Source organism: Nicotiana attenuata, unplaced genomic scaffold, assembly GCF_001879085.1.
Source record: "Nicotiana attenuata strain UT unplaced genomic scaffold, NIATTr2, whole genome shotgun sequence".
Classification (NCBI taxonomy): domain Eukaryota; kingdom Viridiplantae; phylum Streptophyta; class Magnoliopsida; order Solanales; family Solanaceae; genus Nicotiana; species Nicotiana attenuata.
In genome coordinates, this window is record NW_017671330.1 from 162,112 (window position 1) to 185,847 (window position 23,736).

Below are 23,736 nucleotides of genomic sequence, written 5' to 3' on the forward strand. Positions count from 1 at the left end.
TAATCAAGCATTCCACAGAACTGGCTTCACCATTTCCGTTTAAAAGCTCTGCCCTCTATTGCTGTACCATTAATGGAGAGAGTACTAGTGAACGATAACCGTCGGATCAATTTTTGATCCAACGGCTATCTTTCTCCCTTACTCTCTATTTAAACCAACGGTATCTCCATTGTAAAACTCCAAAAGAGAAAGGGAAACCAAATTCTAAGAGCGAAAACCAAAGCTGAAAGTCGCAAATTCAGAGTCAATTCATTGAAATAACTGGTTTTCCTTGTCAGGTTCGGCACTTGCATTAATGTCCATTTTGATTTTGTCTTTTTTTAGCTTTTTATTTATAAATCCTACTTGGTCATGTAGTTGTAATTTGAAGGAAAAAAAAAGTATAATGTTCTGTTTGAGTTTTTTTATTTTAGAATGAGTTGTGATTCTTACTTCCATTTTGTTTAGATATGTGATAGTTGATGTTCGAAATTAGTATGAACCAACAGGGAATTACAAAGATATAACCTTGAGAAGAACTTCCAGAAAAAGAAATTGAACCTTTAGAAAAGGGATTTGGTGAGAGAACTCTGTGCTAGGCCTAGGTTCAATGCCATTTAACATAGCAAAGTGAAACACATCCAAACTAATGGAAAGTAGAGTTTCAAGGTTAGTGGGAATTATAGGCAATGATGAGTGGCGGAGCTTCTTATTTCGCTTCTTAGGTAGTCGAATAAAAGGACTCCTGCATTTTGAGTTTGTTTGAATTTAGGAGACAGAGAGACAGGCTAAAATAGCTACAGAAAGATCTGGACCGTGGTCAGGTAGGCAGCGAAGCACTGTGGGTTCTGTTGCTGGTGAGAAAAGGAGTAATTGATGTTGGTACATTTCCTGTGTGTTTGACTCTATACAGTGAAGAAGAAATGTGTGTTTGACTCTATGCTAGGTTCAAGCACTGTGTGTTTGAAGAAGAGGAGGAGGAAAGGGAAGAAGAATGTAAAAGGAAAAAGTTGAGGCTTAATAAAAGGAAAAATTAAGGCCTATCAGCGAAGAGAAAATGTAAGAAAATAAAAGGAAAAAAGAAGTGATGGCCACTGCATAAGTTGGAGAAAAACTAAATAATTTTGCTTCATAAGGGGCTTCTTCCAGCACACAAATGTAGAAATCCTAGAGATGCTCTCATTCATCCAATGCACCTGCCGGTCTTTTCTGATTGTGGATGCCCATCTTAACGTACATAGACAATTTTAATGAATTATCTATATATTGCATAGACTTTTTCCACAACCTGCAGGTGCTAGTACACCCTTAACTTCAATAATTTTCATGATTTATCTATACATTGTATAGACTTTTTCCACAACCTGCAGGTGCTAGTGCACCCTTAACTTTAAATATGGTGCGTGCCCCTCGTTCGATGGTATTAAAGAATCAGAAATAATGTTTAACCCTAAAACTCTCTTCTTCTTTTTTGTTAAACATACGACGAAAATGGTATATAGGATGAATATGAGACTCAAATTGAGAAGTCACCCTAACCTCTCTTGAAACAGTCAAAACAAACCTTCTAGAATTCAGATATGATGGCAACTAAAGGTAACCAGGCTTAGATGGACTCCAAGCTGAAGATTTGTAGGCAATCAAAATTCAATGATGTCAATCAGTCACTAGTTATAGTTTCTGTCACTGGTGTGAGAATTATTGCATCTTGTTGACTGATTGTTTCCGGTACAATCTATTTCAATTAGATTATCATATCTGGTTTGCAGAGTACTTTATCTAAGACCTGGTGGATTAAACATGTCAATTCTTTGTCATAAATCCATGACTTGGCTATTGTACGTAACACTAAAGCTCTCTTTTTTTGGTTAAACATACGAATATGGTATTTAGGATGAATATGAGACTCAAACTGAGAAGTCACCCTAAAATTCTCTTTAAACACTCAAAACAAACCTTCTAGAATTCAGATATGATGGCATCATGGCAACTAAAAGCAACCCGGCTTGGATGGACTCCAAGCTGAAGATTTGAAGACAATCAAAATTCAATGATGTTAATCAGTCGCTAGTTAAAATTTCTTTCACTGGTGCGAGAATTGTTGCAACTTGTTGACTGATTATTTCTGTTACAATCTACTTCAATTAGATTATCATTTCTGGTTTGCAGGGTACTTTATCTAAGACCTGGTGGATTAAACATGCCAACTCTTTGTCATAAATCCATGAGTTGGCTATTGTACTTAATGGCAATGGAGGATCTGGTTCGTTTTGAAACAAAACACATCAATGATGACGGCATAGGTAATTTAACATTGTATTATAGTTCTCTTCCTTGGTATGAATGGGGGACAAAAGTACCCCAAAAAATCTGCCAATCATGTTAACATTTTTTCTAACATACTTCATTTTATCAGTTCCGCGTTTTGAGAATGAAGATCAACTCTACGAGGATCTGGAATTCTACAGTAGTTCAAGACTATCACTGGAGCCAAGTGTAAACGATCGTGAGAAGTCAACAAAGGAAGTAGAGATACTTAAAATAATAGATGATAGAAAACAAGCCATGAATGAACATTTAATTTCTTTGCAAGATGCTTATGCAGTTTGCTAGACCTTCCTGATGAGCATCAATGGATATCTAATGCTATGGAAGAAATTAAAGTAAGATTAGAAATTACAAATGATGAGCAATTACAACAACATGTAAGTGAGCCCTTTTAAAAATCCTTCTTCTCGTTATTGGTTGGTTCAAGATAAATACACTTTCCACTAAATCAACTTGATAAAGAAAAATCACTAAATCAAATGACAAATTACATTTTACAGTTGATAGGAAAGATGGAAATTGCTTGTCAGAGACTATCTGATCTGCTAGGAAATGAAACGTACTTCATGGACGACTTGTGAGTTAATCGTGTCATTAATTTCATGATTACGAACTTTGAATAAGCTTTACTTCATTTTACCCTATGACTAAGGTCAATTCATATTGCGGTTTTTGTAGGAGGATTCAGTTTACTAATAAGACTAAGTAAGTCCACTTTATGTTCAAAGTTGAGATTTATTTAAAAACTTTGATACTCTTATTTGTAACTACCTTTTTAAATTGCTACTTTTCTTTTTAGTCTTTTTCACAACCGTCGCGGTAGAAGTACTCTGACAATACTAGATGTGAAGCACACTGCCACTTCCATGCTCATTATGAAATGCTTCGAAGTAAAATATCTCTGCGTACATATTTATCTATCACATTCTTTGTTATTTTGCACACCTTGTAACACTTTTTTCTTTCTTTCTATGGACTAATAGGATCATGAACCCCAAGATTTGAGTTTTAACTTCAAGGTCAAAAGCTTGTTGCGCCAATATATGTCTCTCTGGGCTCACGCGGACATGCTCTATTCAATTTACATTAAGGATCGACCAGAGAGTAAGTTGCATATTTAAACTGCTCCCTATCGTTTAAATCAATTTGTGCCCCATAAAACAATCAACGACAGTCTAAATCTTCATGAATTTGTTAGTTTTATCTTAAATTATATATATATATTTTTACTTTTTTCTTGCATTGCACATTTTTTAACTAAAGCCCACACTTAAAATGTGCTTTGCAATTAAAGCCCTAATTGACCTAGAGTGCTTTTTAGAGCTTTGACAACACTGGGCATTCTATTGATGATATAGACAGCTATTGTGGGGATTCCGTAGTAAGGTTTTGATAGATTCATGGTAAACGTAAGATATCTTGCTATTTCTAACAAATGCCCGTTTTTCCTTTCAACAACTCCATTTTGCGCACTAGTATAAGGATAACTTGTTTGGTGGATTATCCCATAAGACTCCAAATAAGCACCAATTTTTTTATCTAGGTATTATGTGCCATTGTCAGTTCGTACATTTTTTATCTTAGTCTCAAATTGAGTACAAATCATCTTATTAAACGACTGAAAGCAGGAGAAAACTTCACTTTTGGCCTTTAACAAATATACCCAAGTCATCACGGTGCAACAACACTAATTTGAGACATCAAAATATTATCTATTTTTGTATCACTCATAGTTTGAACAAGTAATAATCCTTAATACCGAATAAGGATATTCAGAAATACAGAAATAACCTTCCAGAGATAGAATCTACCTGATCTCGCCGGAAAAATTATGTGTGGTCAGAATCTGCCAAAACTTAGATGGGAAGGGTTAGAATAGGCATGCGACCTTCTGAAATTCCCGGTAAAATAATGTAGATCTCACCGGAACCCAATAGAAGTTTGTCTTGCGGACAACCATCAGGACATAAAATTCGACCTCTTTGATAAAACGAAACCCTAATGCTGCCAGGGAGATAATTCATCTCAAAAAGGCAGTAATAGGCCAATGGCTATGATACCAACAACAACAACAACATACCCAGTATTATCCGACACTGTGGGTTTTGGGGAGAGTAGTGTGTACACAGACCTTACCCCTACCTTGTGAGGATAGAGAGACTGTTTCCAATAAACCCTTGGCTCAGGAAAGCAAAAGCACCACATTAATGAAAATATAGGCAAGAAGGGACAACGCCAAAAGCCATATAAAAGCAAAATAAAGACAGCAAGAGAGTAAGGTGATCAACAATGGAAGAAAACAACGGTTAGTCATAAGAACCTACTACCAACAGAAAGCGAGACTGCGTGCCAATGCCACTGTTATGAACACTCTAGACTGCCTACTCTACTACTCTACTACTCTAATCCTCGATCTCCATACCTTCCTATCAAGGTCATGTCCTTGGTTAGCTGAAGCTGCGCTATGTCTTACCTAATCACCTCTTCCCACCTCTTCTTTGGCCTACCTTTACCTCTCCGTAGGCCCTCAAATGTCAACCTCTCACACCTTCTCATCGGGGCGTCTGTGCTCCTCCCCCTCACATGACCAAACCACCTAAGCCCCGCTCTTCTCGCATCTTGTCCTCAATAGGGGCCTACCCACCTTGTCGCGAATAACCTCATTTCTAATCTTATCTAACCTGGTATGCCCGCACATCCATCTCAACATCCTCATCTCTGCTACCTTCATCTTCTAGAATAGAATCGAATCTCCTAAAATAAGTCTCCTACATTCAAGGTAGTCAACGGGATTAAAAAATGTTTTCTCAATAGAACTTATTTGGTGAATTCGCTGAATTATAGCAGAAAAAAAAAGCAAGAAAGCATGGAATTTCTGAACTTGAAAATATAGTATAACTAGTTGTATGCATATGGACTGTGGTTTTGCCATGTGTGTCGACTTTATTTCTCCATCTTTGTAAACTAAGGAGTTCTCATACAATGCATACACATCTAGTTTTGCATTTGAAGTTAGAACAAGTGCTATTCGAGACTGCAAATATGTAGTACAACTCTACTAAAGAAATAATACAAGACTTATGATATACTGGGTTATGCTTTTCTCCATTTCCATCACCCTGATTTTATTCTTTGAATCAATCGGCCGCCTGATGGTGAAGTTCTATTCTTAAAACATTTCGTATAATATGTTTTAATCTCCATTGCCATCCTAAAATCCTTCACCAGCTGGTTAAAATACATTGTTCTGCTGCTCTGCATATGTTCCTAGTTGTAAGTTTGGGTTGAAGAGGTTTGCCGAAGTGTTTGTTTGAAATAGAAAGAGATTGGAGTTTCAAATGAGGTGTAACCTCTAACGAGTAGGAGCATACAATTTCCTCTTTCACAAATGCAGATGTTGTTCCCAGAAGTGGTTAAGAAAAGAATTAAAAGTGCACATTTAATTTAAGCGAGTTCTTACTACAGGAAAAATAAGCACTTGCTAGCTCTTATAGTCGTGCCAATAAACTCAAAGGAGGTAACTCAACATACGCAATATGAAAATTTTGCTTTCAAAAATATAAAGGATTCTATACCGCAACAGGATAACTTCAAGCAATTCTCGAGAATTCGAGAAGTTTAGGATGGTAACGAATACATGAGATTAATTAATCAAAGGGATTTCTCTGATATGCAACTCTTTGAATCAACCTAGTGACCTCCCTGATTAAGGAATCCACATTGAGTTCTGTTTCAGCTAAGGCACTAAAAAGACACAACTGCTTGTTGTTGCAAACATGCAATTTTTGAGTTCAATAACAATTATGATTCTAATGTCTTTTAAATTTTGCATGCCAATAAGTAGTCATCAATTATTCTTCAAGAGTGTTGGATCCGCGTTGGATAACTTCAATTCAAGAAAGTGGACCTCCTCAATCTTCTGTTTTTTTTTTTTTATGTCTATAGAGTTTATCTAGAAGAACCCAATGGTTGGGAACTGAAACGGGGTCATTATGCATTTAAATTTTGCTTTTCGAGCTGATGCTTCTACATATTTTGAGGTAATTCAGTAATGGCTTTTATTTCCAAGTGACTCTGGAGTTAAATAAATTTAACTTAAAATTTAAACTGTGCAGATTGAAGTTGGCAATCTATTAAATTTACCATATGAAAATGTAGCCACGCTCGTGGGTTATGGAAAGACCCGTGAGGAGTGCTTCCTTATTACAAAATGGATACCTGGCGGAGACTTGGAAACAAGAATAGGAGGTATCTCTTTTAACTATTTTAGTTGTTCAAATAATCTTTCTTGCATAGTTGTTCACATGTAAAAACGTTTTTGGCTATAGATCTAACTTGGGAGCAAGTTAAAAGGATTTTGAAGGGCGTCGCGTATGCCCTTCATATGGTACACAGAACTGCAAACACGTGTATCCTGGATTTAAAGCCAGCAAACATTCTTTCAAATGAGGTAAAATTTTCCAGTCCACTTTTATGCAAGTAAATTGTAGAGTTAATTTGTTACACTCATTTTTCTTTTATTGGGCAGACAACTGATCCTATACTGTGTGATTTCGGACTTGCGACCAGTTCAAAAACATATATAGGAGTTGATTGCGGCACATCTACATACAGAGATTTAAAACCAGGTGTGAGCTAAACATAGACCAAAGATAGTGAGATTAAGGTGGATGGCTAATGCCCACCAATAGATACAACTGTATCGCCAAGATTAAGGTGGATGGCAGAAGTACTGAGATTCCATGAGAAGTTATTTACTAAAAAATGAAAGTTAGAGACCGTTATGGGAGGAAGCTAACTTGGCAGCATTATCTGATGAAGAGAGTAGGTGGCTGCAAAGACGATTTACAACAGTGTTGTCAAAGGCAAAAATTAAAAAGCGCTCCAAGGATGATAGAAGAGCCTCGGAGGTATTGCAAAATTAGCTGCCTCTTTGAAAGATTAAATGTGCGTGTTTTCTCTGGTGGTGAAGCAGATTTGGTTGTGTCCTTGGGTGTTTTATCTCGGTCTCCAGCCAAGTAAGCTCTTGCCATAACTTGTTCCCTCTCTACTAGGCAATTTATTTTATCTTATCCAAAAAAAATTGGCACTTTATGTTGCCACATCCGACAAACACTATAATTAATATTTATAAAATGGTTAAGATGGAAGACCTATTGTGAAAAGTAATAGGTGTGAATGTGGTTAGCTAACTGAAAAACTACAATAAATAACACCTCTTCACTGAATAATCATGCTTAGCATGCTTCTAATAACTCAATACCAAATCACTGACTTATTAGCGGATCATTTGTCTCCAACCAAAACAAAAGCATTACTGTTAAAGTAACTACATCCAAAGAAAGGTAGTTTTGAAGCATATTCTGAAGTCTTTTTCTTTTTTTACATCAAGTTGAACATCAGAATCCTATACGTTGAAGTTCCCTATGAATACTCAATGCAGACGGACGGTCATCTGCTTCACCAATGCATCGTGCCCCAAGATGAATACTTGCTTTTGCTGTATCTCCGTGGCAACCCATGTCTCTCAAACTTTCCTTGATTAATTCTTCAAGTTTTTCTTCTTGTTCAAGTTGTTCAAGACGAGGTAGTATTCGTTGACTAAATATTGTTCCACTCACATGAATGCTAACTTAATTTGTGATCAATTGGAAGAGTATAACCCCGTACGCAAATACGTCTCGTTGAGGTGTCGCAACTGGAGAAAGTGAAAAAAGAGTACATAACATTCGCTAAAACTAAATGTACTCTTTTTTGACTTTCTCCCGTTGCGACACCTCAACGAGACGTATTTACGTACGGGGTTATACTCTTCTAATTGATCACAAATGAAGTTAACATTCATGTGAGTGGAACAATATTTAGTTAACGGATACTACCTCGTCTTGAACAACTTGAACAAGAAGAAAAACTTGAAGAATTAGTCAAGGAAGTTTGAGAGACATGGGTTGCCACGGAGATACAGCAAAAGCAATTATTCATCTTGGGGCACGATGCATTGGTGAAACAGATGACCGTCTGTATGCATTGAGTATTTATAGGGAACTTCAATGCATAGGATTCTGATGTTCAACTTGATGTAGACAAAGAAAAAGACTTCATAATACGCTTCAAAACTACCTTAATTTAGATGTAGTTACTTTAACAGTAATGCTTTTGTTTTGGTTGGAGACAAATGATCCACTGATAAGTCAGTGATTTGGTATTGAGTTATTAGAAACATGCTAAGCATGATTATTCAGTGAAGAGGTGTTATTTACTGTAATTTTTCACTTTGCTAATCACATTCACACCTATTGCTTTTCACAATGGGTCTTCCATCTTAAACATTTTATAAATGCTGATTACAGTGTTTGTCGGATGTGGCAACATAAAGTGGCAATTTGTTTTTGGATAAGATAAAATAAATTGCCTAGTAGAGAGTGAACAAGTTATGGCAAGAGCTTACTTGGCTGGAGACCGAGATAAAACACCCAAGGACACAACCACCTGCTTCACCACCAGAGAAAACACGCACATTTAATCTTTCAAAGAGTTGCTAATCTTACAATACCTCCAAGGGGTTGACTTTTCGTGCGGGGTTGTGAATTATTTCTAATTGATTTTATGGGTTCTTGAGTATGTTTTGACTGGTTTGCGTGTTCTTTGGCTAGTTTCGGGTTGTTTAGCATTGGTTTGAGGTGTTAGAGCAGCGTAGGAACCGACATTGGATCTCGGAACGAGGTAAGTCTCCTGTCTAACCTTGTAATAGGGAACTTATCCCCGTAAGTGTTCTATCTGTTACTCCCTATCCGTTTCAATTTAAATGACACACTTTCTTTATCAATCCGTTCCAAGAAGAATGACACATTTCTATATTTAGAAGCAATTTAACTTTGAACTTTTTATTTTACACACTTTATGCTTAATGAGAAGCTTTTATAGCCACACAAATATTATGGCCCCACAAAGCTTTTACCCCTTGAGCTTTTAGGACCACATGTTTTAAAAGTTTCTTTTTTTTTTCTTAAACTTTGTGCCAAGTTAAACTATCTCATCTAAATTAAAACGGAAGGAGTATATGTTATGTGTTACAGGATCTACGAACATACGAGGTGATGAGCGTCCGTGTGTATACTAGATTTTGACACGTCGGGGTAGACTTAGACTTATACCATGCTTTAGATGTACTATTTGAGTTAATTTTGCTTGTTTAAATGCTTTAATTCATCATATAGCCTGAAACTGGACTTGTGTAGTTTACCGAGCTTTGCTATTCTAGAGACTTGGCGAGCTACATGATTAGTCGTGGAAATTATACCTTCTCTTACGTATTTAGACCCGTTTCCAGAATGCAACTTACATATGCAAAAAGAATTGCTGATATACTGTTTTAGTCATATCAAAGCCTTCACTTTTCTCTTCCTGCGTCTTGCCAATAGTTGACAATGCTAAAAAGTGAGTGATTTAGCTCTTTTAGTTGGACGTCTAGCTTTATTAAATTTACTTGGGAGTATATTGGAGAATATTTCATATTGTTCTCTAGTACGCCGTAAAATATTTTGTATTTAATGGTAGATCATATACGTAGAATCATAGAAATATAGAATAACTATTATCAAAAGAAAGATATTCAGAATAACTACTTACCATGTTTTGCGTGTGGTTGCGGTCCAAGAATTTATTTATTTGATATCCGCGTCAGTGTTCCATGGTCTGAAGATGCTGAATTAAATGGTCGGTTCTGTTGTGATTTTTAGCTGGCCTATATTTTTGCCCGCTAAGGCTGAATTTGTCCTAGCTCAGCTGGTCATAATGTGCTTGGCTCATTGACAAGTATTCACTTTTCTAAATCAGCTTGAGCTTGACCTCGTTCAAGATACTTTTAGCATGCTTGCTAGTCATTTCCATTACTTCTTCTCCGACTACTATAATTTATTCTTGGCTTGGTAAGATGCATTCGATCTTCTTCTTAGATGAGTTGAGCATAATAATGATGTCAAGCTTAGCTTGTTCTATCAGCCCGAGCTGTTCAGCTTGGCTTGTTCACATGTACTCATTTTTCTATTTCCTCTTGGCCTTGACTCATTTTAACATATTTTTCATATACACTTGGATTGCCATTTGTGGTTGTTATTGTTGTTGGTTGACAATTTGTTGTTTACCTTTCGAGGTGCTTTATTATATGCACAAGACAATGTACTACTGTTGAGAAGATAAATGGCATGCTAGTGGAGAGCATTACATTCCTATATCTTGTCTTTTGTAGCTGTGGAATTGGCAAATTCATTTCTTAATTCTGATCTGAACTCATTGTGTTTCCCTTTCTGTCTGAAGTTAGGATATCTGTGTTTGTCTAATTTTGCAGGATTTTCAGAAAGAGATTGTTAAGGCAGCTGAAGCATTTACAGCTACAGGATACAAGCATATAGAAGCAGGTAAAACTTTTGAAGTCTATTTTGTATAAATAGATCTACCTGCAAATGGAACTTTCTTGTAGTCATGATTCTCTGGCCATATTTAGGGCATTGGATAAAAATATTGATTTTGTCTTCTGCAACTCCTTTATGCCTTCTTTATACCTCCAAAAGATTCTGGTACTCCTTTATGCCTTCTTTAGGATAAGGAAAGATTATCCTTAACCTTGATGTTATCTTTCTTGTTTTCTGGATACTGCTGGATAGGCTAGAAATTGTGAAATTCTTAAGCATGCCCCTCGAGCCCCATCCTTCTCTCTCCCATTTTCGTGGGGTGTGGGGAGGGGGGGGGGGCATGTTTTTTTTCTTTTTGGTTGCTTTTTCTTTTTCTTTTTTGTTTCTCAACTTATTTTATGGAAGTTAATGGTATCCAGGAACTAAATTGTCAGAAGATTGCTGCAAATATGGAGTTGAAAATCCCAATGACGAGGTGTTAGCTAAGGCTGCTTCTATTTACGGTGATGCTCGTAAGCATGCAGAGAAGGAGGTTGAAGATCTAAACAAACTGTTCTTCAGTCAGGTTGGTAATATAATTTTTCCTCTTATATGCATATAATTTTTAAGTATGAAAGATTATCACGAGTATGTCATAGAAAACTGATTACAAGCAAGATATATGGGTTATTAGTTTGCTAGAGTTGCATGAGCTAGATAAAAGTTTTTCCTCTAGACCTAAAAGTCAATGGATTACTGGCTATCAATGTAGTAGTTTAGACTCAGCCTAGCCTAAGACCATTATATCCTTACACGAATAGGCGTATAGCTGCTTTTTGTGGGAAAGACTGCTAATGAAACTGTGAAGACAAAGAAATCAATGATTACAGTCTTAAGTTCTGGTGCTGGTAGCAAGTAACAAATGCATAAAGAAAATTGCTTTAACAGTTCCCTTGAAAACCAAAAGATATTCTCATTTTCCTTTCCAGTTTTCTCCATATACGTGGCCAGAAAGATGTGACTTCTGTATGCCCTTCTTGTGCTTGGAGCTTTTCTCTTTATTACTGGTTTCTGGATGGTTTGTGTAAGGATATGCTTATAATCACCCTATTCCCCAACCAAAAAGAAAGATAAATAACATACGTAAAGAATCATGGCTTGGTGCTGTATATGCGGAGCTATCCACTATCACAGGGATGGGAATGCATGAAGGTGCAAATACTTGCTCGTATATGAACATATTGTAAAAAAAGAAACTGGATAAAATGAACTCATTAGTCCCTGCCTCCTGTGATTAACAATGGTGTGATGGCCTTGATTCTAGTGCAGTAAATGAATTCAATCTTTTCAATTCTTCCAAATGATTAATTGTGTTATGCTTTGCTTGGTTTTGCTTCAGTAAAGAAATTTTTTCTCTTCAGTTCTTACAAAGTTGCAACTATTTTGTGGAAAGATCAACCAGTATTCTCGCCAACTTCTGTAATTTGTGACATCATTAATCAGGACTATGTAGCAAACTGGGTCCGGATTCTACGCAAGATTTGTTTAATAGGAGGATGCTAGTTCACTACCTTCTTTTTCACTTTCGTTATTTGTGATGAATTTATCTTTTATAAGGCTTTAAATCGGGTTGTGTCCGGAACCTACATTTAGGGGTACTGCCTTATTCCTTGTTAAGATACTGCACATTTCTTGATACAGTAAGCCTGCATTCAGTACTTCATAGTTCAGCCATACGTAGCAGACTGAAATGAGCTTTTGGATTTTCAGGTACTAGAACCATTGAGAGCTATGGTAGCTGGTTCTCCCTTAGAGGATGCTCGTCATCTTGCGCAGCGTTACAGTAAAATGAGACAAGAGGCAGAGATACAGGTTATCGTAACGATTATTCCTGTTCTTTAAGACTGTTATGATAAGTGGTTGATACTTGTCATATCATACTATTTGCACCGTCATGACATCCTTAGTATTGAATACAAAGTAAGCAGGCGGCCGAAGTTTCTAGAAGACAAGCTCGGGTGAGGGAAGCTCCCATCCCAGAGAATGTGGCAAAGCTGCACGCAGCAGAAACTAAAATGCAGGAACTCAAAGCCAACATGGCAGTACTAGGTAAAGACAGCATTAGCTGCTGTAGAATCACAGCAGGAGAGGCTTACATATCAGAGGCTTGTTGCAATGGTATGTATGCTGGTGCACATTTGCTTCTCATGGAGTTGAAACTTTTTTTTTTCCATAGTCAACCATTTTCAAACTGTGGTTAATATGAGTATTATCATCTGCAGGTTGAAGCAGAGAGGCTTTATCATGAGAGAGTTGCTGTTATTCTGGGTAATATTGAAGCCGAGGTGAGTGTTTCCTGTCCTCATTTATCTGGAGTTATGCTTTACACCTAGTTAATTTTTTCTAACACGACATTTTGCAATTTGTACAGATAGTTTCTGAAAAACAGCGGAAGAGGCTGCTCCTCCTGTAGCCTTACTTCCTGTGAACCCTCCAACTCATATACCTGAGAAAACAAAATACTTTTTGACCGAGGTAATGTCTGCTTTAGCAACAGTTGTCTAATGATTTATTTTAATTATATACATTTGAAAAAGATCTCTGAGGAAAAGCTGATTGAGAATCAGGATGTATTGCTGGTCTGAGCTCTTTTAAACTGTGGTGTTCTAAAGATACTCTTATTAGTGTAGTTTTTACTGTTTTATTGATAAGTTAGGTAATTAATGAAGCATGGTCATAATTTTTTTGCCTCTGTCAAACAGGCGGTTCATTCTTTTGAAGCTGAATCAGAAAAGGAGCTAAGCTTGGCAGCGGGTGATTATGTTGTTGTTCGCAAGGTTGTTTATGTCATTCTAAAATTCTGTCCCTTCTTCTTTTGGCCCCTCTCATACAAACAAATATAGAATATTATGTAAATGGAAAAGGGAAATGACAAGCCCTTAAACTCTCTTGTCCCGTATAGCATTTTTATTCGACTTCTCAAACTGTTATTATTCGGAGATGTAATGAGACTATTCACGTAACTCAATCAGGGTGGTCGGAAGGACAATGCAAAGGGAAGGCAGGTTGGTTTCCATCCGAGTATGTGGAGAAACGACAAAGAGTACCTACTTATAATGGAGCGGCTGAAGTTTACTGAGGCTTAGCATCTTGGCTGCTAGTACTTCTTGACCTGTTTAAAACCATTTGGAGCATAGAGTTGAGTGTGTCACATATTGCTTTCAATTCCTTCACGCTTATACTGTGGATAGAAAAGATTACAGAAAATGCTTTTGGTTCTTTTCAATTTTTCTCTTTGGTTTTCTCGTTGGTATAGAGGTTTCATTACTGGTTGGATGAAAGTGAGATACAGCGGGTTAAGCGTCTTCCTCCTCTCCCCAGGTGTAGCAGGTGACTTGGTGGTGAGCTACTTTTTAGGGAAATTTTCATAATTACTTAGGAATTTATAAAATATTTCATAATCTACAACTAATAATAGAATAACATATTCTACAACAAATTTATAAAAATAAACCTGAAAGTACGCCAGATTTCCTATTAAAGGGGAATAACATATCCCATAATTAGGTTAAAATATCATGGTATAGCCAGTTTTCACACTGGTCAGTGAAAAATAGCCAGCGTTTATCAAGTCAATGAAAAATAGCCACTATTTTGCTGCAACAGGACCGGTCCAGTATAATATACGGGAGTTTTGGTGCATTTGTGTATGAACTCCAGCATATTATGCTGGACCGGTATACTTTGCTAACTCCTGTAAATTTGCGAGAGACTGGAGCACCATTGCTCCAAACTCCAGTATATTATACTGGACAATTATACTTGCTGGAACTCCCGTAAAATTTGCGGGAGTTCCAGCATAGTTATCCTGGAACTCCCGTAAAATTTACGGGAGTTCAAGCATACTTATGCTGGAACTCCCGTAAAATTTGCGGGCGTATTTTTCCGGATTTTGAACAGTGTTTTCGCTCAGATTTAAAGTGGCTAAATTTCGATGACTTTTGAAACTTGGCTATTTTTCAACGACCAGTGGTAAATCTGGCTATTTTTGAATTTCTCCCCATAATTAGCCCCTAAATATTCTCCATTTTGTTAATTATTGATGACAATTATAACAATATTTCATAACCACGTTAATACATAAAAAAGTCTCATGTTTCTGTAACTGTGCAAAATTAATCAATCAAATTAAGAAGACCCAAATTTTTATTGGATATATTGAAGGAAACATTATCCAAAAAAATATACAATAATACATAGTGTGTATATACTAGTATATATTATACTAGTATAGTATATTTGTTAATACTATTTCTTCTCTTTTTTTTTTCCAGTTCAATATTTGTATACTATATATATATAACACAGTAATACATAGTGTGTATACTAGCATATATTATACTAGTATAGTATATTTGTAAATAATATTTCTTTTTTTTCCCAGATTCAATATTTGTATGCTATATATATAACACAGTGATACATAGTGTGTGTGTATATACTATATAGTGGTATATATTATACTAGTATAGTATATCTGTTCATAATATTTCTTCTTCTTTTCAGTTCGATGTTTGTATACTACATAAATATATAATAATAATTTACAACATATATATATATATATATATATATATATATATATATATATATATATACACACACACACACAATAATACATCATATAAAAACTTTGGTGAAGTAAAGACATTTTGCTCATGGAGAGATAAAGAAAATGCAAACTTGGGGGAAACGAATATAATGTATATATTATTAAATGTATATAATAAAATGTATATATTATTAAAATATACAATAACAATATATAGTATATAATATAAAATCATACATTATCGAAAAAACTTTGGGGAAAGCAAACACTTTCGGCAGCAAAATTCCCAAGCCTTAGGGTTGTAATGGAGAAAGAAAATGAAAACCTTCTATAATTTAAAACTGAAAAGGCATGTTTCTTTTGAGCGTGAATTTGTTTTGATTGTATTAATAATTAATACAGGGATGATTGAGATATTATAGGAGCCTAAAAAATTAGATAATGTGTAACTGTCCACTTAACAATTTATTTGTGCCAGTGTCCCACGTTTAGGGGAGAAATTTTAGGAGTTTATGAACTTAATAATCTAATTAAAAGGTTAAAAGGTTGTAATAAATTGTATTTTGTGAAATTTTCTAAAAGCAGTTGTAACTTTTATAAATAAGTGTTAAAGAATTCGGTGTAAATTCCTCTACTTTTTATGCTTCGATCCGCAGCCCACAGAGTCTCCTTTCTATTTATTTGTTGTATTATATCAACTTTCTATTCCAGACATTTGTTGTAGTAATATTGTTTATTCTAGTGAATGTTCATGCACTTATTACACCGGATTTTCTGGATTGTAGACCATTGTTTGTGGTTGTACCACTATTATTACATTCAGCTTTATATTTTGATCATGATCGAATCTCGATGATGATGTTATTATTTTACCATGATTATGGAACCAATTCCGCTTATTTATCTCGCCAATTGTTTCAAAAAGTGTCATGAACTGTCTTAGTGTTGACTTATCGCTGGCTTGCCTGGCAGCAGCGTTGTGCCCATCACGGCCAATGGTGGGAATTGGGTCATGACAATGAGTTTGGACAAAATTTGATTAATTGGATCTCTTTTTGTATGTATACCTATTGTCAAATTCTCCAAACTCATAATTGATTCAATGGTACACAAGAAATCTTTTTTTCTCAAGGAGGCCTCCGACAAGGGATTGCAAGTCTTATGCACATTAAACAAAAAATGCATGGAACCTTCTCTCGAATTTTCCTCTTCTAGAAGTTACTTCTTATAGAAAGTTGGACATGCTTGATAGAAGAGTGAGAACACTCAATTCATCCATGTAAATACCTGTTGACACTATTTTACTATTGAAATCACTTGATTTTTTAAGTAACTTGTATCCAGTATATATAGATCTCCATTTCATTTGGAGAACATACCAAACTTTATAGATAGTAGTGTGATCCAATTACTTATCAAGTTCATGGTAATGGAGCAAGCAAGATTAGTATAGACAACACCAACTCAACTGCAATTAAATTATAGCCGAAGAAACTCAAATGCAATTCAATATATCACGGTTATATTTGAACTAGTATTACTCGATGCACGAACATTATTAAAGAATATTAAGCATATGAAAGTATATTTGATCTGATTTGTTTGAACACGTTAGATTATGCATTATAATAAAATCATACCTATTGTCTTATCTTAATGCAAGTACCATCAATAAAAATTTATGTAATTAAATTAAATGAATCATACAAATATCACAATGATATAATTTGTGCAACAAACAATCTTAAAATAGGACCAAATTCAATATGAAATTATGACTCTAAAAACTTCTTTATTTAGTATTTTTTTCTAACTTAATTTATTATTTGTTCATTATCATCATTAAAATATTTAACTCCTTTCTATTTGTAACTCGTGATAAAGATCCAAAAGTGATTCATTCGTAAATACATATTTACTTAGGAGTAGTCTCATCTGAGATAATGGTTCGTCTTGACTTTAATAATAACAAAAGTATAATACGATGAAAAATTCTTGAATTTAAAAAGTATTTTGACTCGGATGGAGTCAACATTATATTGAGATGATAACTTTTTGTTTAATATGTTTTTCGATAAAACCTTAATTTCAATAACTTGATTTATAAGTCTTATAAAGATTAAACACATGTCATTACCCAATGCAATATTTTAGAGTTACATATACGCTCATATTTATAATAAAAATCATGTCTTATTTAGTAGATTATTACATAATTGTTCGTTGTATAATTTGCAAATGACTCATATCTTTTTAAATCTTTATTTATCCTTTTCTTCCTTTCGGTATTTATATTTTTTCTAGTGAATAAAATAATTGTTCCTACCTTTATAAATCAAGAGATGTAGAACTTAGACTTAATATTTTTCTAGTATTCTATTCATGAAATAATTATGGGTGAAATCTTTCATGAATTTTTTTGCATTATTTTATTTTAGTAGTACGTATAATTAGTAATTAAATACTCCTTTTGTGTTAATTTTAAACATAATATTTTGTGTTTTAATTATAATTATTATCAAAATGACCTATATTAGAAATATTTGTGATATTTCTAAGATTTAACGAGTTGATTGGAACTCCTTCATTTAAATTTTTCTCATCATGATTTTTAAATAATTCTCATCTCAAATTCAAATAAGTTATAATTTATTTTTAAGCTGATTTTTAAAATTTTAAAATTATTTTGTTTTTTCTTCTTGTGTATAATTGTATTATTACTTACTTAATATTTTTAAATTGTCATGCGGTGTTTATTATCTCGGGCTTAATGTTTAACCATTACTCACTTTTTAATATGCCATATAATACAGCTAAATATGGATTTCTCTTACTCATAAATTTTTTGTTTAAATTTTTTTCTAGTTCTCAAAATTCTTTTATTATTTCAAGTTATCAATAGCATTTAGTATTTATTTATTAAAATAATTTACAATATATTTATCATTTTCACTTCTTTCACTCCTGTCGTGCGTAGTTGTTGATTTTGGAGTTTGAGCTTTTGTATCTCTATTCTCTCACAGATGGTGAAGACACGCGCTACTGGTTCAGCTGGACAGACACCCGCGCCCCCTGCTAGAGCTGCGAGAGGTCGGGGCCGGGATAGAGGCCAAGAAAGGGCATGTGCCGCAGCTAGAGCACCTGTCAAAGTAGCAGTTGAGGAACCGACAGTAGCTCCGGTTCCTGAAGGGTACAATCTGAGTTGGAACCTCCTCATCAAAATCTACCTGAGGCTCCACTGCGGGTGTTGTTGCTCGAGCTCTAGACCGAGCTCTGCCTCTACCTCGGCCTCTGGCGCGACCTCGGCCTCGACCTTTACCCCTGGTCGTAGCTACCACTGGGAAATCTGGCTCCTGTATGGCTGCTGATGTCGTGCGTGTTCTTACCATCTGCAGAGAACAAATCAACCCCGCCTGAGCCAATGTGTCAAACATGCTCACGAGCTGTGCTAAAGTTTCCTAAAGTCCCGGAGTAGCAACAGGCGCCTCCGGTGCCTGTCCTCCAATCGTAGCTACTGGCGGCTCCTCAATTGCTGCTCTAGCTGCGGTGCGTGCTCCTCCCCGGCCTCTGCCCCGACCCCTAGCAGGCCCGTAAAAATGTACGAGATTCGAGGCTTGTAGCTCGAATTCATGCAGATGGCGTTGACTATAGCACACAAAAATCTGGAAATTAGCAATTCCTTTACAACACGGAATCTGACAGTGAAAGAAAAAAGAGTCACGTTCAACCTTCTTTCAAGATTTGATGATTTTATACCAGCTTATCAAACCGACAATTTATCATTCTATTGGATCGTTGTGAGTCCCATTGACTAAGATTGATTCACTCTGTCTTGCCTTGGCTGTTTATTGTGCCTTGAATTTTTTCCCCTCTACATTATTGCTCCTACTATAATATTTTAATTTGATTTTGTTATTTAGTTTTTTTACCTATTACTCAAATAGTGGCATATTTTTTTCTAACTTGTAAGCAAATTTTACTTCACTGAATCAATGTTTGAGATAAACTTTCAAAGAAACCCATCAAAACCAGTTTAGGATTCTGTAACGACCCGACCGGTCGTTTTATGAATTGCAGCCCCGTTTCCCCTATTTCTGCTTCTTTATGTCTTGTTCAGCTATATTATGTGGTATCGGGTCGGTTGGTTCTAAGGTTTATGGGCTTGGCTGGATTGTGAAATTTTAGTTATGTTGTATTATCCGTATTCGGTTGTTTTGAGCAACTGCTGTGATTAGAAGTTATCGCTACGAGTGTCTGAGTTATGTGGTATATCATGTAATTGCATCTTGGGTACAGATATGGGTTGATACAGCTTGTTCGGACTAAGTCAGTGTATAGTGTGAGATTCTGATCTTGTGGATAATTTCGGAGGTGATTTGATAGGTTTCGACGTCGTTTGTGAAATTTGAAAGTTTATAAGTTCTTAAGTTTGAATCCGAGGTTAATTTGGTATTTTGGCATTGTTTTAAGTGATTCGAAGGCTCGACAAAGTTTGAATGATGTTATGGGATGTGTTGGCATGTTTGGTTGAGGTCTCGAGGGCCTCGGGTGAGTTTCGGGAGGTTATCGGACCAAGTTCGTGGTTTTGAGAGTTGCACATTTTTCTTCTGTTCTGTTACAGAGGTTCCTTTTTCGCGATCGCGTGAGGAGGCTCGCGATCGCGTAGAGCATTTGTGGAGGCAGTCAAGTTTGTTCTTCGCGTTCGCGTAGAGCATTTGTGGAGGCAGTCAAGTTTGTTCTTCGCGTTCGCATATTAAGGGCTGCGATCGCGATGGTTGATCAGGTGAAGCATCGCGAACGCGTGGGTTAAGTCGCGTTCGCGTAAGGTTAAGCGGACCAAATCTGGGGCCATGCATTTGTTCTTTACGAATGCGTTCAGTGGTACGCAATCGTGTAGGAGTGAGGGGAAGAGCATCACGTTCACATAGGTATCGACGCGTTCGCGTAGAGCTATTTCTGGAGCCAGCAAAATTTGTTCTTCGCGATCGCGATGGTCTTTCCGCGATCGCGATTAAGGAAAAATCACCTTGGCAGAATGTATATAAAGCCATCTTCGCGATTTTTAGGCCATTTCTCACCATTGTTGGACGGTTTTGAAGCTTTTTGAGAGGGATTGAAGAGGGATTCGAAGGGAAACACTTGGAGGTAAGGCTTTTGAACTCAATACTCGATTCTATGGTGATTTAACTAATTAGTCATGAAATTAGTGGGATTTAAAGCCAAAAATTGGGGAATTAGAGCTTGAAATTGGAGAGTGTAAATTGGGGATTTGAGGGGCCATTTGTGGTTCGATTTTGATGTTCTTGGTATGTATGGACTCCTGGGAGGATAAGGATTCTATTGATGTGATTTTTATCGGATTCCGGGTTTGAGCAAATTTGGGTTTTTCGGTCTAAATTGATAATTTTCGTATGGGTTTCATTCCTTTAGCGTATATTGATAATAATATACTGATTTTGGTTAGAGTCGGAGCATTTGGAGGCCGAATCGATAGGCAAAGGCATCGCGGGCTAGAGTTTTGGCTTGGTTTGAGGTAAGTAACGCTTCCAAACTTGGTTGTGAGGGTTCGAAACCCCGAACTATGTGTTCTATGATTACTATTGAGGTGACGCAAATGCCAAGTGACGGGCGTGTGGGCGTGCACCATGCAAATTGCGGCCTGGGTCATTCCATGGCATCGCTTAGTGACTCTTTCTTGCTGATATCTGTGTTGTAATTATGTGATTAAGTTAATGAGCTGTAAATCATGCTAATTATCATGTTAAGGCTTCACGTCAACACCGTTGAGACCTGAAAGGTCGTTTCTTGCTGTCATATCATTAGCTTCATTGACATTCTATACTCAGTCCTTTCATGCATATTATATCATATCTCAGTCTCGATTATTGCTATTTGATACATCATATCATTGTTCGGGCTAGTATCATGACATTTTCAGCCCGTGTGTGTGAGACTGGAGAGTGATGACTGAGTGGGGCCGAGAGCCTGATATTGAGTGACAGTATGGGATGTGCTGCTCGCCGTATCGAGATATTGATCATGCCTTCGTTGGCTTGATATAGCGCTTGGGCTAAGAGAAGCCCCTCCAGAGTCTTTACACCCCGAGTGAGCTCAGTTGTTGATATTATTGAGGGATGGATCTTCCCTGGACATGGATCTTGTCCGAAGTACTTATTATCTGGAGATGGATCTTCTCCATAATGGCTAGATTGGCCTGTTCCTTGGTACTGGAGACTGCTGGTCTGTGATATATATATTCTGGGATGGATCTTCCTTGGGCCTTATGATCTTTATACAGTACCGAGTGGTTGTGAGGTTGTTATTGTTATTATCTGGAGATGGATCTTCTCCATAGGCTGGAAGGGCCTTTCTCAGTACTGAGTGACTGTTGTTAGAGATGTATATATTCCGGGATGGATCTTCCCTGGGCCGTACGAGCCATATACAGTACTGAGTGGACGAGTATTTGAGATTTGGGCACATGAGGCACTCAGCATGGTGCATTTCATACAACATGTGCATTGACATGTAGACGTAGAAGAGTTACACTTCTTTTCCTTGTTCATACTTGCTCTGATACCAAATTGTCATGACCCTAAAACCCGACCCGTCGTGATGGCGCCTATCGTGAAACTAGGCCAGCCTCAACTCAACAATCAACACGATAATAATAAGTTTGAAAATATTTACGGAAGCTTTTAACTGTTAAGGAACTATTTGAAACATATGAGATTTCAAGAAATAGATACAATCCAGCCCAGAACTGGGGTGTCACTGAGTGCATGAGCGTCTAAGGAAAATACATAGTACATTCTTGAATTCCTATCATGCGACATTGATTTAGCTTGAAGCTTAAATCCTTGAATTCCTTGCACACATTCATGTGCGCGCATGAGTGCTCGGTATCAGCTGTGCATAGATGCTAGTGATTCCCTGATCGAAGGGAAAGGTGTGATTTTTGTGTGTTGATATTGGGACAGTCTGGAGGACTTGAGGCCGGGGTTTGCCTATAGCTTGAGCGCTGAGGCGTTGATTGTATGGGCACGTGCTTCTGGATTTATACGTTCGGTAATGTCCCTATTAGTGGAAGTGATGACCGAATGGCTATATGATGAGTATGATGTGACTGCGAGATATGTTCATATGATTTGAATGTGACGATTAGGGTCTGCTTGAGGGTAGCAAGAACTATTTGGTGCTTGATTTCCATCGTGATTTGATGTATAGCCCGGGTTAGGGTGTATTGAAGGATCTTTTCATGTTGTTAGTTAGGGAGTGAGGTGGATTTTTATGTCGCGATTTGAGTGCATACTCAGGAAGATTTGGTGATTGCGTGATGTTTATGGTGGTGGAAGGGTATGAAGAGAAGTTAGTTGAGGCGGAGCAGGTGGGTTATCTCCTGCGGAGTGTTCTGAAGTTGTGTGATCCCTATGTTGTTTGTTGAAAGTCCTCTTTTACCAGTGAATTATATGTGCTGCAGTTTGAGTTTGGATCGCGTATGGGAGTTGTCTTGACTGTTACGAGGATGAATGTGAGATTTGCAGATGATTTGAAGTACTAGATGATTTGTGTTGCACGAGCTTATGAAGGATTTAGTTTAACCTTACCATGGTATTATGGCAGTAGTAGAGTATGAGCATTGTAAGTTCTGTGTGTTTTGACCTATGGCTTTGAGCCAAGTGGGGAAGTCCGCTATTGATTAGTTGATTGCACAGTTATGTGTTGTATTAATTTCAGTTTGAGGTATATTAGTGAATCAGTTGTGGCTTGCAAGGGTTGAGATCAAGGATGGCTCAAGTAAAGGAAATTTTAATAAAGGTTATGTCATGCTCTATGGGTGAATGGGAATCACGAAATGACTTGAGTTGTTAATGGTGAAGGATGTACGGGGCATAACGCAGGAATTTATTTGGTTGCATTAGGGGGGGGGGTTACTTCCATATGTTGCTGTTCTAATAGGGCACATGTCGTTCGGTTTATTTGATCAGTATAATTGAAACTTGAGTAGAGCGGATGACTCCCAATAATGATTTTAATGGATTCAAGACTTATATGTAATAATGGAAGATCTTCGGGAGGTGTATTTGGCCAGAAACTGAGGTTTACATTGGAGGGTGTCAAGACTTGTGGCATTTCTACATTATTATGGATTCTACACATCAGTATCAGGAAGGTGAAGGTAATGGCTTTAGATTCGCAGGAAGTCTCTTCAGGGTAAGTATTTTGAATATGGTACTTTTGGGAATATTTAAGAGAGTATTCAACGGCTTATGAGCCTTAGACGGTGCGATTTCATGCTTGAGTCTCGTGCGGTGATTTTGGGTTGAGGATTGCGGTATTATGGCAAGGGGAAATATCAATTTGAAGGAAATTTAGAAGTAACTTGGATTAATAGGACAACTTGGTAGTAGGCCGGATCGGCATGGT

The 23,736-nt window shown here is 36.7% G+C and overlaps 1 pseudogene; it reads left to right on the top strand.

Moving 5' to 3' along the window:
- The first annotated feature begins 2,224 nt into the window (after positions 1 to 2,224).
- LOC109207601 lies at positions 2,225 to 14,062 on the top strand (annotated as a pseudogene).
- The last annotated feature ends 9,674 nt before the right edge of the window (positions 14,063 to 23,736 follow it).